The following is a 13945-nucleotide window of genomic DNA, read 5'->3' as shown; positions in this document are numbered from 1 at the left end:
GGGAGACAAGAGAAAGGGATCCAGCAAGTTTAAATTCCTTTCTGTTTGTTTTAGAATTAAGTCCAAAATGTGTGTGAAGTCATTGTCCCGTTTTCCAAATGCCTGGGAACTTGCCAGGTCTGTGGATGACTGCTATTTCCAGTGGGGAAGGTTTCATTATTAAACCAGTGCAGCAGTCAGCAGTTCATCTCGGGAAAGGACGATAGCCAGACCCTCGACCTTAAGTTATCCATCACCTGTACTAAAACTTACAATGTGGGGAAGCAAGGCCACATCTGGGGGCTCTGTCTCGGGAAGGTGGAGCCGTAGCTAACCCGCTCCTTCCTCCCACAGCTGTGCAAAAAGGAGTCAATGAGGTGGATCACATGGCTTTTCAGGAATGTGGTTGATGTGTATGGGTGGAGGGGGAGACGAGTGAACTGGTTCTCGAGCCCAGTGACCTACCCTTTGCAGCCAGCTGCAAGGAAATAGGCAGAAAAAGCGACCAATAGCTTCTCGGAGAGGTTCCCTGGACCCGCCAATCACAGAGTGCTCAAGTAAGGGGGAAAAAAAGAAAAGGGAAAAAAAAAAAGAAAAGAAAAAAATGCTGCTCAGTAGACTCGGTTGATCTCCGTTGTAAGAAATTTGAGCTGGACTAGTGAGACATAGAATACACATTCCACACACACACACACACACACTCTTCGGGCAAAGCAGATAACTAAGGTTAAGGCAATCACAACGATACAGAAGTGAAGAAAGACAGAAGAAGCCGGAGGGGAACCCTGGCTGGCAGAAGTCATTCTCCTAAGAAACGGGCGGCATTTGTGCAGCGGGGATCCGATCTCTGATGGTGAGTGTTGCCACTCCAGCCAAGTTAGGTCTCCCTCCCTGAGGCGTCATAACTGGTGGAGTTTCCTTGCTTAGTAGAAAGTGCAGTAGGGGGTGGGGAGTGAGGGGGAAAGCTCTAGTGACGTGTCCAATTTACTTTGGGCAGCATATGTTGGGAGGAGATGCATTTTATTTTCTTCTTTTGGGGGAAAATCTCCAGTATCTATAATGTCGATTTCATTGTGTGGGATAGGGGGAAAATATATATATATATATATATATATATATATATATATATATATATATATATATATATTAATCTCTCCTCTCCTCTTCTTTCTTCTCCTCTCTTGTCCTGTGCTGCCCTGTGCTGTTCTGTCCTGTCCTGTCCTGTCCCTCTCCTCTCCTCTCCTCTCCTGTCCCTCTCCTCTCCTGTCCCTCTCCTCTCCTCTCCTCTCCTCTCCTCTCCTCTCCTCTCCTGTCCCTCTCCTCTCCTGTCCCTCTCCTCTCCTGTCCCTCTCCTCTCCTCTCCTCTCCTCTCCTGTCCCTCTCCTCTCCTCTCCTCTCCTCTCCTCTCCTCTCCTCTCCTCTCCTCTCCTCTCCTCTCTTCTCCTCTCCTCTCCTCTCCTCTCCTCTCCTCTCCTCTCCTCTCCTCTCCTCTCCTCTCCTCTCCTCTCCTGTCCCTCTCCTCTCCTGTCCCTCTCCTCTCCTCTCCTCTCCTCTCCTCTCCTCTCCTCTCCTCTCCTCTCCTCTCCTCTCCTCTCCTCTCCTCTCCTGTCCCTCTCCTCTCCTCTCCTCTCCTCTCCTCTCCTCTCCTCTCCTCTCCTCTCCTCTCCTCTCCTCTCCTCTCCTCTCCTCTCCTCTCCTCTCCTCTCCTCTTCTCTCCCTCTCCTCTCCTGTCCCTCTCCTCTCCTCTCCTCTCCTCTCCTCTCCTCTCCTCTTCTCTCCTCTCCTCTCCTCTCCTCTCCTCTCCTCTCCTCTCCTCTCCTCTCCTCTCCTCTCCCTCTCCTGTCCCTCTCCTCTCCTCTCCTCTCCTCTCCTCTCCTCTCCTCTCCTCTCCTCTCCTCTCCTCTCCTCTCCTCTCTTCTCATCTCTCTTCCCCTCTTCTCTTATCTTTGTCTCTGTCTGTCTCTTTGCATACCTCCTTTCCCTCCCAGTACTCCTCTTAGTTTGACTATACCACACAACATTGCAAATTTACTAGATCAGAGAATTGTGTTTCTCTGGGATGGGTCTTGAAGTCCCTTTAGAAAAGCATTATGACATATATTCCTCTATCATAGTTCTTATCAGCAACTCCCATCAGGGAATTGTGTTCTAGCAAATCTCTTTTGTTTATTTATGGGTGTATCACTACTTATCAAGTGGTATTTTTAATATATCTTTTAAAGCTGTGGATCTCTTAAGTTGCATAGCAAGGAAGAAGGTAAGGCTATATTGGCTAAAGAGATATATATATATATATATATATTTCACTTATAAAACAATTTGTTCCACTTCTGGAGGAAAAATCATTGATGTTTACTTTTTTATTGGAGAAAAAGTACTTTTTATCTTTTCTTCACATCTCAGAACCCTTCAAAGCTAAGGAACTGAAGGCTCCTATGATCTGATTGGTTAACAGGTACCTTTTTTCCTACTTCCATTGGACACCCATAATCATCCTTTCTTTGGGGTGCTCACCAGCTAATGTAAATTCATAATTAATAGATATTTTCATGTCAAATTTCCCTCCCCCCTCAATATTTGGAGGGAAAAAAGTAGAACAATATAACCAAAAATTTAATGTCACTTTCAGTCATTGATTATTTTTTATTTTGAGGCAAAATTTCCTATTTAATATTACTTTCCAGAATATACAAAACCTGAATTTATTGTTTTCTTCAGTGGTTATAAAGTAACATTTAAATTATTGTGAGAACTTTATATTCTGTGTAATAATATTCGGATGAGTTTTCACTCTAATGCTCAGAAAAGGGTTTGGAAAGAAAAACAAAAAATGTAGAGTCATCTGTTCATTTTTATTTTATAACAAAGTGTTTTCCCTAGTTTTTAAAAAATTATAAACAGTGAAATTAATTTATATGTTTTTATCTAATGAGGACCTTCTATTTGACTTTTCATAATACAATTTAGTGATCGTTCAATATTTGTAGTTGGACTTACACTTGTTTTTTGAAACAAAATGAAGGCTGTAATTGCTTTTATAAGAAAGATGAGCTCATTCATAGAATGAGTGTGAAGTATCATAGATACTTCAATTGAATTGTATTTAAATGCATATTTCTCTGTAAGAAACTTATAGTAGCTGTTTTAAAATTAAAGTTTATGAACATCAGTAGATAAGTAAAAATTACAAAAATTATGGAAAACTATTGCCACTTTTAGAACTTAACTTTTGAATTTTATTATAGTGGTTTATCTCTCAACCAATTCCTCTAAAATCTTTTTATTTAAATTTAAAAAATTTTTGATTTTAAGACTACTTGATGATTTTAGGATTCCAGAATAAAATAAACTTTCAGATCTCTTGCATATTTTAGATAATTCTAAGTAAGTTGCTTTATGGGAGAAAAATGTACTGATAATCATTTTATCATTATACTTGATAAAGCAAGCATAGTATTCCACTGCTGGAAAGTACTACTATCATAATCATAGGAAGTGCCTGTTTGCATAATATTGCTCTATTAATTGTACAAAGCAAAGTTAAAATGTTAGGAACAGATCTGTACTATACATACATTAAGATGCATCAAAATGACATTGGATTCACAGTTTCATTGATATGGTATGGTCCACAGAAATGAGGAAGGAATATATTCTGGGCATTGGTAAGATACTGTGAAAAGTCACTGAGGTGGGAGAGAGATTTCAGAGCTTCTGAAAAGATCTATTTTGCTACATATTAAAGGAAATAATGTGAATGTTTAATCCTGAAAATAATGGCTAGAGCAAAATTATGATTATTACTATATTCTAGTCTGAGAGATTAATATTTTTCCCTAGAGTTATGACAAGTCTCTGAATGATTTTGGATAGGGTAATGACATGGTCATATTTGCTCTTTTGGAAGATGATTTTGGTAGTTCTGTGGAAGATGAATTAAAGGGAGATATTGAAAACCAGGAATCCTATTTGGAGCCCATTGTGAAATAAGATAGATAATGAAGATTTTAATTAGGGTAGTTATTCTGTGAGTTGAAAGGAGATGGATTACATAGAGAAATTTTAGAGGGAGAATCAACAAAACTTGGTAAATGATTTGATATGACTAACCTGGGAAGTTATGAATCTGGTTGACTAGAAGGATGGAGACATCTTCAGCAGAAACAGATGTTGGAGAAAGAGTAAATTTAGGTCAGTTTGGACATGTTGAGTTAAATAGTAAGACATCTATTTGGAGAAGCTCAAAAGTTGCTGATGTGAGGCTAGATATTCAAAAGGGGGTATAAATGAATAATAATAATGGTAATAATAATAGCTAATCTTTATGTGGTACATATTACATGCCAGGTTGTGCCAAGTGCTTTGTGCTTTTAAAAATCTCTTTTGGTTCATACAACAACTCTGGGAGATAGGTGACATTATTATTCCCATTATACAGATGAAGAAAATGAGACAGAAGGATTTAATTAGTGAGTGTCTCAGACTGATTTTGAATTCAGGCCTTCCTGGCATTATATTGTAAACTCCTTGAGGACAGAAACTGCCTTTTGTCTCTTTTTATATTCCCAGCAGTTAGCATGGTACTTACTAAGTGCTTAATAAATGTTAATTGATTGATTCCAGGCATTGAACTCTATTACTGAGATACTTAAAAGACATAGGAGTTGCCTGCATGAAACAGAAGAGAGCTGATAAAATCACCTAGAGAGAAAGTGTAGTGAGGGAAGACTTAGAACATAGTCTTGGGGGACAAGGATATTTAGGATACAGTAAATGAATAATAACCTGGTAAAAGTGCCAGAGAAGTGTTCAGGAAGGTGGAAGGAAAATCAGAAAGCAATGTCACCAAATCTGAGGAAAGAGAAAGTATCTAATGAAAAGGGAAGAAAACATTGTCAAAGTGTTACATTACAGATGTACAGATATATGTAGTATGAGAATTGAGAAAAGACCATCAAATTTAGGAATGAAGAGATTCCTGGTAACCTTGGAGAGATCATTTTGTTTCAAATGAGTAGTGATATTGGAAGTTAGAGTACAACGTTTTGAAACCTAAGTGGGGTGGAAAGGAAATTATATCAATGGACTCCTGCAAAAATGTAGCATATGCTTGGAAGACATCTTATTTGTGAAAAGATTTCAAAGCTGAAGTTTGTCTACTGAATCAACTTTTTTTCTTTCTAATCAACAAATGATAGAGTGAGATATCATGTTTTTGTTTTTTTTAATATTTTTTTTTTACCAGGAACAATCTTAATGCATGCATAGACCATTTTATAAAGCTTTTATTAATATTTGCTGATGTCTTATTGATAATTTTAAATTAACCATTGTACCATCTTTTGTAAACTTCTATTTTCAAATCTTAAACATTGATATTTGGTGCCTTATAAATTGCTTTCTTTCTTTTTTTTTTTTTTTTTGTTTGTTTGTTTGTTTTTCTGAGGCTGGGGTTAAGTGACTTGCCCAGGGTCACACAGCTAGGAAGTGTTAAGTGTCTGAGACCAAATTTGAACTCGGGTCCTCCTGAATTCAAGGCTGCTAGCTGCCCCTAAATTGCTTTCTTCTACACGAATTTCCTTGCTGTGTATTTAAGTTTTTTAGACTTCAGTCATAAATGTTTTCAGGTGATTTGCCATAGAGAAGTCTCACATCAGGTTTTTTTTTGTTTGTTTGTTGTTTGTTTTTTGTTTTGTTTTGGTTTTGGCATGATCAAGTATTTGTTGACAGAAGCAGTACTGGAGCTTTTTGGTCTCTTCATTTTGTCAGCTATTTTACATTGGTGAAGTTCTCATGACAAAATCCTAGTAGTGGAATTCTAGACTTATTCTCCTAACCTACCATATTAGAGTTCCAGAGCTTAGCTGGTTACATTTCCTCTTGGATTCTTCTTCTGATACCAGTTCAAGTCTTCACCTGGTGTGTGCCCTTCAGATTATCGCCAGTGATTAATGCCCCATTGATATTTCCTCAATACAATTGATAACAGATCAATATTTACTGAAAAGATATAGCAAGAACAGAAGTACAAGTATATCTCTCCTTCCACTTGGAAAGAGAGGAACATTTCCTGCACTATTTAGATTCCAGGAGAGAGTGGCTACCACAAACATTCATTCCACCACCCCCGGGGGTGAGGCACTGCTGATTGATGAATCTCTCTTGCTTGTAAGATCCTATGTCTTAGCTGCTAAGTCAGTACATTGATAGTAGGATCAGCAGATTGCTCCTCAGGGTTGGATACTTTCTATGCATGATTGATGGACCTCCAAGTCTTCTAATCTTTCAAAACTCAAGATGTCAAAGCTTAGTCATTTTATCTCTGATATTCCTTTGTCACAGATCAGGAAAAAACAAATACAGGTATGGAAGAAACAAAGAGTATGTGTTGATGGACTACATGTAGCTCATAATAAAATAAAGCACCACCCCACCCCATATCCCTACCTTGATGATGCTCTGAGAACTAGACTCATTGGCTTATCCTAATGTTAGACACATCATGTAGCTGAGGAATAGAAAAGTGACTCTGGGGATAGGGAGGGAGTTCTTGGGATTTGGGATGAAAAGAAGAATCTAAGAAATAAATAATGAGGCAAAAATGGTGATTAGAATCAGTGTCTTTATTTTTGTTCACTTTCAATTTCTTTGGAGTTGACAACTTAATCAGTTCTTTATTCTTTTGATTTGATATTGATTTTGATGGAACATTGATCCCAAAATTATTCTTTATTAATATCTTGCACACGATGCTCCAAAAGTCTAATTTAGTTTTAAGTTACCAAATAAATAGTTTTAAAGTTGTTAAAGTTTTGAGAATTAAACCTGCACTAAGACTTTTGGGACAGTTTCTCTATCTAAATTTATGAGTATATGTTGCTTTTCCCAATAAAATATCAGCTTCTTAAGGTCAGGGACTATTTCCTTTTTATCTTTCATACTCATCACTTAGTACAGGACCTGATATATAATAGATATTTAATAAATGTTTATTGATTTATTGATAGGAAACTATAATGGTGAAATAAAAGAAATAAATAACATGTGAATAAAAATATTATGAATCCTTTTCTAATCCTCCCTGTTTTTGCTGTCAAGGTTATACAATCTTCCTCATCTTAATCTAACCTCTTTCTGTCTCTGTTCTACACAATTGTCAAATCTATATTCCTAAAACAAGATTTAACTTTGTCAGTCTCCTAATCCAAATCTTTCAGGGCTCTCTGATGCTTCCAGATAAAATACAGACTTCTCAATCTGACATTTAAACACACCCACAATATGATGTTCCTTTGTCTATATAGGTTGTTTTTTTTTTTTTCATGTTACTCCCCTTTATACATTTTTCCATTGTAGTCAAATTGGCCTCTTCCCCATCATGACACTCCACCCCTTCATCCATATCTTTTACAGGTGGTCCTCTGTTACTGGAAATGCTCTCTCTCATGGTGATGCTTAGATTTCCAGGAATCCTTGAAACCATTTTAGGTGCTACCTCAGGCCTTTCTCTTGTCCCAAGTTGTTAGTGCTTGTTCCCTTCTAAAATTACTTTGTATTTGTTTTCTGTGAACTTTGTATTTATCTGTGTACATGTTAGTTCCTCAAAGTCCTTGGAGAAAGAAGATTTTTTTATTTTTATTTTTGGGTATTTAGTTCCTTGTACAAGTGTTTTGTGTATATTAACTCTTCAGGAAATATTTGTTGAATGGATTTGAATTGCTAAATTCCTTCCTTCTTGAAAGTATCATGCAGCTAAGTTTTGACCTCTCATTCACAAAACCATATTCTAACTTATTACAGGAGTTTATTAATTGTAATATAAATTAGGATCTACATTATAGAAAAGGAAATCGATCTGCATTGATAGGAGGAATTTGCTTCTAGAGAATAGGTATAGTTCATCACGTGTTAGTGGATCAAGTGTTAGACTGGAAGTCAGAACTTTAAAATCTGAGGTCCCTTCCTGCCTCAGATATTTACTAGTTGTATGAATGAGCAAGTCAGTTTATCTCTTAGTCAAATCATTTTACCTTTCTTAGTTTCTTCATCCATAAAATGGGGATAATAATAGCAGGAGTTATGATGGTCAAATGAGATAAAATATATAAATATATAAAATATATAAAGTGTTTTGCAAATCTTAAAACATTATATTAATGCTAATTATTATATTAACAAAATCATAGTCCTAGTCTAAAATAAAATTAAAAGTTATTGATGTGCATTTATTTATTCTTTCTTCATAGGAGGCACTAAAATAATGTTTGTTCATTTCACGTGCAACAAACTCCCTTTCTGAGAGCATTACAAAGTATAAACTGGATGTGTGTTCAAATCATAGCTCTAATTTTTTGTTTTCTGTGACTTTGGAAAAAAGAATTTACTTGGTCATTTTGTTCTCTGTAAAACAAGGAGATTGAGAACATGATATTTAATGTTTCTTCCAGCTGAAAACCTTATACTCATATGATGTGAACTTAAAATGACAAGTTTTGGTATGGATTTTAAGGGTAACTTTGTTACCCCAATCTTTAGGAACACTATTTGAGATGTAGATTGGCAATTCCAAATTAGCAGTTTGATCGAAAGTTATATTGGATTGATTTGACTGGGTGTTGTTTTTTATTGCTTATTCATATGGGTGGGGACAGTGTTGTGAAGTTTTATTCTGGAGCCTCCTAAAAACCCTAATTCTGTAAGTGAAAAATACTTGTGACCTTCTTTTATTAAATATTCACTCTTGAGAAAAAGATCAACTTCCTATCTTTATTTTAAATCTACATTGCTATATTGATATAACTTTAAAAGTCCCATTTATTCTTTTAATGATGTTGGGGTATAGAGTAAGAAAAATTACTAAATTCTGAGAAAATTCATATGAAAAATGCATGTTCATTAATAGTGTGTTGAACATTGTTAGAAACAAAATGTGCAGTCAGCTTTTTTTTTTTTTTTTTCATCAAAGTGTGTAGGAGAAATATAGAACCAAAAATCTAGACTTGGAAAGGACCACAGAGGCCAACTAGTTTATTTTCTCATCTTATTGAGGCTCAGTAAGTAAATATCTTATCCAAAGTCATACAGGTAATTATTTTCAGAGGAGAGATTTTACCCAAGGTCTTGAGACCCTAGATCTAGTACTCACTTTTCTTAACTACTTTCTTTCTGGACCATATTCTCAGTAGGTACTCTTCAGTCCTGCAGGGAAGCCCCTTTAAGATCCACCTGTATAATTACTCAGCTCTGAGGGAGGATTCTTCTTGAAAAGGGAAATGCTTCATAGAGGTATTTTGTATTTGTCTGGAAAATAATGTTTATTCTGAGTACTGAGCAGGTTGCAAGGGGAAGCCAAACTCTTTTGTAGATGTTTTTGAATCAGCTTTTTATAATATGGTTTGATTATTTATATTATGGAGCCCTTTGAAATTCCATATCAAATATAAATATCAGCAATACATTATAAATCATTATGAATTATTTTAGCACCATCTTCCCTCTTCTTTCTTCCACTAGTCTGAATAATCAAAAGAAAACTGTAACATGAAGATAGTCCTAGTATTGCTGTTTGTTTTCTTAGTTATCCTTTATGATTTAGATAATCCCACAAGGATAACCAAAAGTAAAAACGTGTTTCCTAGCCCCAAATCATAATGTAGTATTTAGTTGAGAAATTTCAAATCCCTCAAAAAATAATTTAACATTTATATATTCATTATTTTCCTATTTTGACATTATTTTCCTATTTTCTTTTAAGTGATTTGGTGCTATGTGAAATTCCATAATTAGAAATAGTTGCATCAAAGAAGACTTGCAAAATTTCATTATCTTATAAAGAGCATGCCACTGTATAAGAAGTATTTGCCTATTATGGAAAGAATTTTGAAATCCAAACTTTTTGATAATAACTTGTGTTTTTTATACCTGGATAATTGTGTTGGCTAAAGTTACTCAATGTGTTTGAAAGACATTTTTCATACTGGGAACATACTGTCTTCTCATATTTATTTCTTGAAATCCTCTTTTTTGCAGGCCAAGTTTGGGTGCCACTCCCTCCTCTGAGCTGGAAGTGATTATTCTCATTACATTTTCTTGGAGTGCTTTGCCTGTAATTCTCCTCTGTTCCTACCATATATTATATTGGTTTACATATATATCTCTTCTCCTCCCTTCCCACTCCAGATCATAATCTCTCTGAACATAGACTACTATCATTTATTCCAGGATTGTATCTGTAGTATCAATCAATCAACAAGCATTTATTAAGCTCCAGGCACCATACTAAACATTTGTTTCAGGGTCTTGTTTTAAACACTCATTAGGTTTAAGTTGATTGTATTGATGTAAATGAAGTTGGCACTGTGAGTTAGAGGTATGTGTAATCCAGATAATTTTTTTATTATTATTATTTTTATTTTACAATCACAGGAAGAGCCTTATGCTGATTATCTATCTTGCAAATGCTACATAAAAATTGACTCATTTTCTCAAATACTTGGGTCAGTAGATCTATGAGAAATAATGTATAATTGCAGATCATTGATTTATGTCCAACACATTGACAGCACTATTAAAAAGACCAAAGCCTAATATTTGCATGGACAACCAATGAACTAGATCAGAAGACATACTTCTTAAAAAGGAATGGGAAAATAGATTCCTTTTTTCAAAATATCAGTGCGAATAGTAAGGTATATGCTTTTATCTTTTGGTACTAAATAGTGAAAGCATGTATTTAGCTTTTAAGTTAAGTTTTAAGTTGAGCAAAAAAAAGCAAATATTCTACTTTATGAATTAAAAATATAGTTAAAATAAAGAATTTGTAAAGAAAATGAAACAAAGGGCAAACTAATACTTTTCTGAGATTATTACAGATTATATAACCCACAAAAGACCACAAAATTTTAGTCCTCACAGACTAATTAGTCCATGTCATACACTAGATTTTCCATCATTCTTGATAAGTGATCATCCAGACCTTACCGGTAGACATGCAGCAAAGGGGGAACTCATAGTTCCTGAAACAGCCTATTCTGTATTGCTTATCAGCAACTTGAATGGTGTTTTGACAGTTATTTTATTTGATGATTAAATGAGCAGTTATACATGCTGCCATATTTTAATTAAGTAATACAGTTGATTTTGATAGATTAATCTTTAATTGTTATGTCAAGAATCAAGATTATATTTTGGTAACTTCATAAATATAGATATTGAACCATGGAAAAAGAACAATTGTTGCTATTTTATAAATAAGTAATCTCTGTAGTCATTTCATTCTTTTTTTAAAAAATATTTTATTCTGACCTTAAACAATAAAACAAACATTTCCATAATACAGCAAAATAGAAAAAAATAAAATGATTGTACATAAAACTGCAAATCTACTATGTATAACTTAACTATTACTTTTAAATATATAATAAAGTTATCATGTAACTTTTTTTCCCCTTTTTTTCTCCTTCCCACAGATGACTACCATTTGACATCTATATACACACACACATATTATTTTATACATACTTATCTATATAAATTCTTTCTCTAGATGCAAATAACAGTTTCCTTCATAGGTCCTTTGTAGTTAATTTTTATCATCAATGATCTTGAAGTTCCTTTCAAGCTCTAATTCTGTGATTCTTTAATCTAAAATATCTTTTATAGAGTGGGGGACTCACCTGGTTGTAGTTAATAGGTTACATGGAAGGATATTTCACAGAGCCACAAAATTTTAGATCTCAGCAATTATGTTGATCCCTATCTAAGAAAGAATCTTCTCTCTCTAGACTATATCTACCAAGTAGATATTTCAGCCTTTTGATGACCACTTGAAGACTTCCAGTGGCTGCCTTAGGAGGTAGTGGTGGTAGGAATATTCTGTTTCCTAATGTAGCCAATTTCATTTGTTACAGTTGTAATTTAATAATTTAGTTGATTAGTAAGCAACTATTGAAAGTCTATTGTGTGGCAGGCACTGTGCTAAGTATGGAGGTAGAAAAATGAAACACAGAATTCACTCTCAAGGAGCTCTTAGTCTAATGAGGGAGATAACATAAAAATAATTATGTGTAATATAATAATAATAATAATAGCTAACATTTATGTGGAACCTATTATGTGCCGGATACTGTGCTAAAAGTCTGACAAATATTATCTCATTTGATCCTCACAACAATCCTGGGAAATATATATTATTATCCCCATCTCACAGATGAGGAAACTAAATTAAAGAGAGCTTAAATGACTTGTCCAGGGTCACAATATAGTAAATGTCTGAGACTGTATTTAAACTTGGGTCTTTCTGACTCTAGGACCAACTCTTTATCCACTACACTGTCAATCAAGTTACACACAAGACACATTAAGCATAATCTACAGAGGGAAGGAACTAGCATTAAGAGGGATTGGGAAAGACATGTATTAGAGCAAGACTTTTTAAACTTTTTCTACTTGCAACTCCTTTTCACCCAAGAAATTATGTGAACCTAGATATGTAAAATAGATGCACAAATCAAACATTTACTGATAATAAATCATGATTTTGTGACCCCCACATTTAGTATATGACTCCAAGTAGGGTCCCAATCCACAGTTTAAGAAGCTTTTTTTTTTTTTTTTTAGAAGGTGAAATTTTAGCTGGGACTTAACAGGTGCCAAGTTCTAGTCATCAAGACAAAATTCCATTCTGCTTTTTATTCCGCTGAGTCCAAACATTTAATTTAATGCTTCCAAGTAACAGTACTTTATATTCTTGAACATAGAGGTGATGTTCTCTGTCTTCCCTTTCCCAGGCTACAAATTTCCAGTTCCTTTAATTGGTATTTCTATGTGGCTTGAAACTGAGGCCTTTCACCATCCCAGTGGTTATAATCCTGATACTTTCCAGCTTATAAGTGGTTTTTCTAAACAGTGATGGTCATACATCTCTTGATGTGGTCCTTCAGAGCATAGTAGGACCATCACATTATATCTAAAAGTTATGTCACCCTTAATGGTGTTCTCGGTCTAAAATTTTATTTTTGTCATATTAGCCTTTTGGAAAGTAAATTGGCATCATTCACATGTATTTCTCTCTTGGGGAAAGTCTATTTCAAAGGGTCTTGCATCTTAATAGGGGTTGTATTGTTACTAGAAAAGCATTTTAGGCCTTAATTTTTTTCATTAGGAAAGTGTTCTCAAAATGTTTTTTGGCTTCTAAACATCTTAAAATGAAAAATTAAAGAATGATTAATTTAAAAAAAATTAAAGTTGGAAACATGCAGTTGATGTGGTACAGGACCATTATCTGTCCATCCTGTCACCATTGTCAGGAATGATGTAGAACTTTCTTGGAGGCCATCGCATTCTCATTGTCACACACAAAGGGAGGTGGAATTCTTAGTATAGTTAAGGCATATTATACTCCTCCTGTTCCATCTTGCAATAACTCATATAGACATAATGCTCATGTGTGTCTGTTTTGGACTAAGACCTTCCCTAACTGCTCTCTAACTCTCTGAATCCCTCCTTTACTTTCCTGTAACCCTCTAAACTTTAAAAAGCCCCTTCACTCATAGCTTGCTGCTAAAATTGTATTTGATTTTGCCCATGAGTTTTTTCACATCAATAAAGGACACCCTTTGACTATGATAATGCCTGTTGTGAATTTTTTACATTTCAAACTTTTCTCCCATGACCTGCTACTTCTTCATAGTGACAAGAAAACCAGTTAAATAAATCTAAAGATTTCAGAATAATACTGCTTATTATAAGTATTTTGACCTAATATAAGGGTTTAAAGAATCACAGCCTCTGTGACTACACAGTTGTTTGGCAAATTCTTGAGCTGTTATAGTCCCTTGGCTCATTCATATTCTTCCAGTCTTTTCTTCTGTACCTCATATTGTCCCCATAGTTTGCCATATTGTTTTGTGGCTATCTAGAATATATTGCCATCTAATCTTGTGAATCTTTATAATCTTTATACCTG

The 13945-nt window shown here is 34.9% G+C and overlaps 1 protein-coding gene across 6 annotated transcripts in view; it reads left to right on the top strand.

Moving 5' to 3' along the window:
• Positions 1–674: 674 nt before the first annotated feature.
• Positions 675–13945, top strand: part of ARHGEF10 (Rho guanine nucleotide exchange factor 10) — a 199738-nt gene continuing 186467 nt past the window's right edge. For 5 of the 6 annotated variants that reach the window (XM_074287966.1, XM_074287969.1, XM_074287965.1 and 2 more), the window contains exon 1: positions 708–832. The gene's annotated coding sequence lies outside the window, so the exon portion shown is untranslated. Of the gene's footprint in view, positions 833–13945 lie in introns of all 6 variants that reach the window. The other variant, XM_074287967.1, reaches the window with a different exon arrangement.

The sequence above is a fragment of the Sminthopsis crassicaudata genome, chromosome 2 (assembly GCF_048593235.1).
Source record: "Sminthopsis crassicaudata isolate SCR6 chromosome 2, ASM4859323v1, whole genome shotgun sequence".
In the NCBI taxonomy this organism is placed as follows: Eukaryota; Metazoa; Chordata; class Mammalia; order Dasyuromorphia; family Dasyuridae; genus Sminthopsis; species Sminthopsis crassicaudata.
The sequence above is the reverse complement of the archived record's forward strand: the minus strand, read 5'-3'. Positions and strand labels throughout refer to the sequence as shown.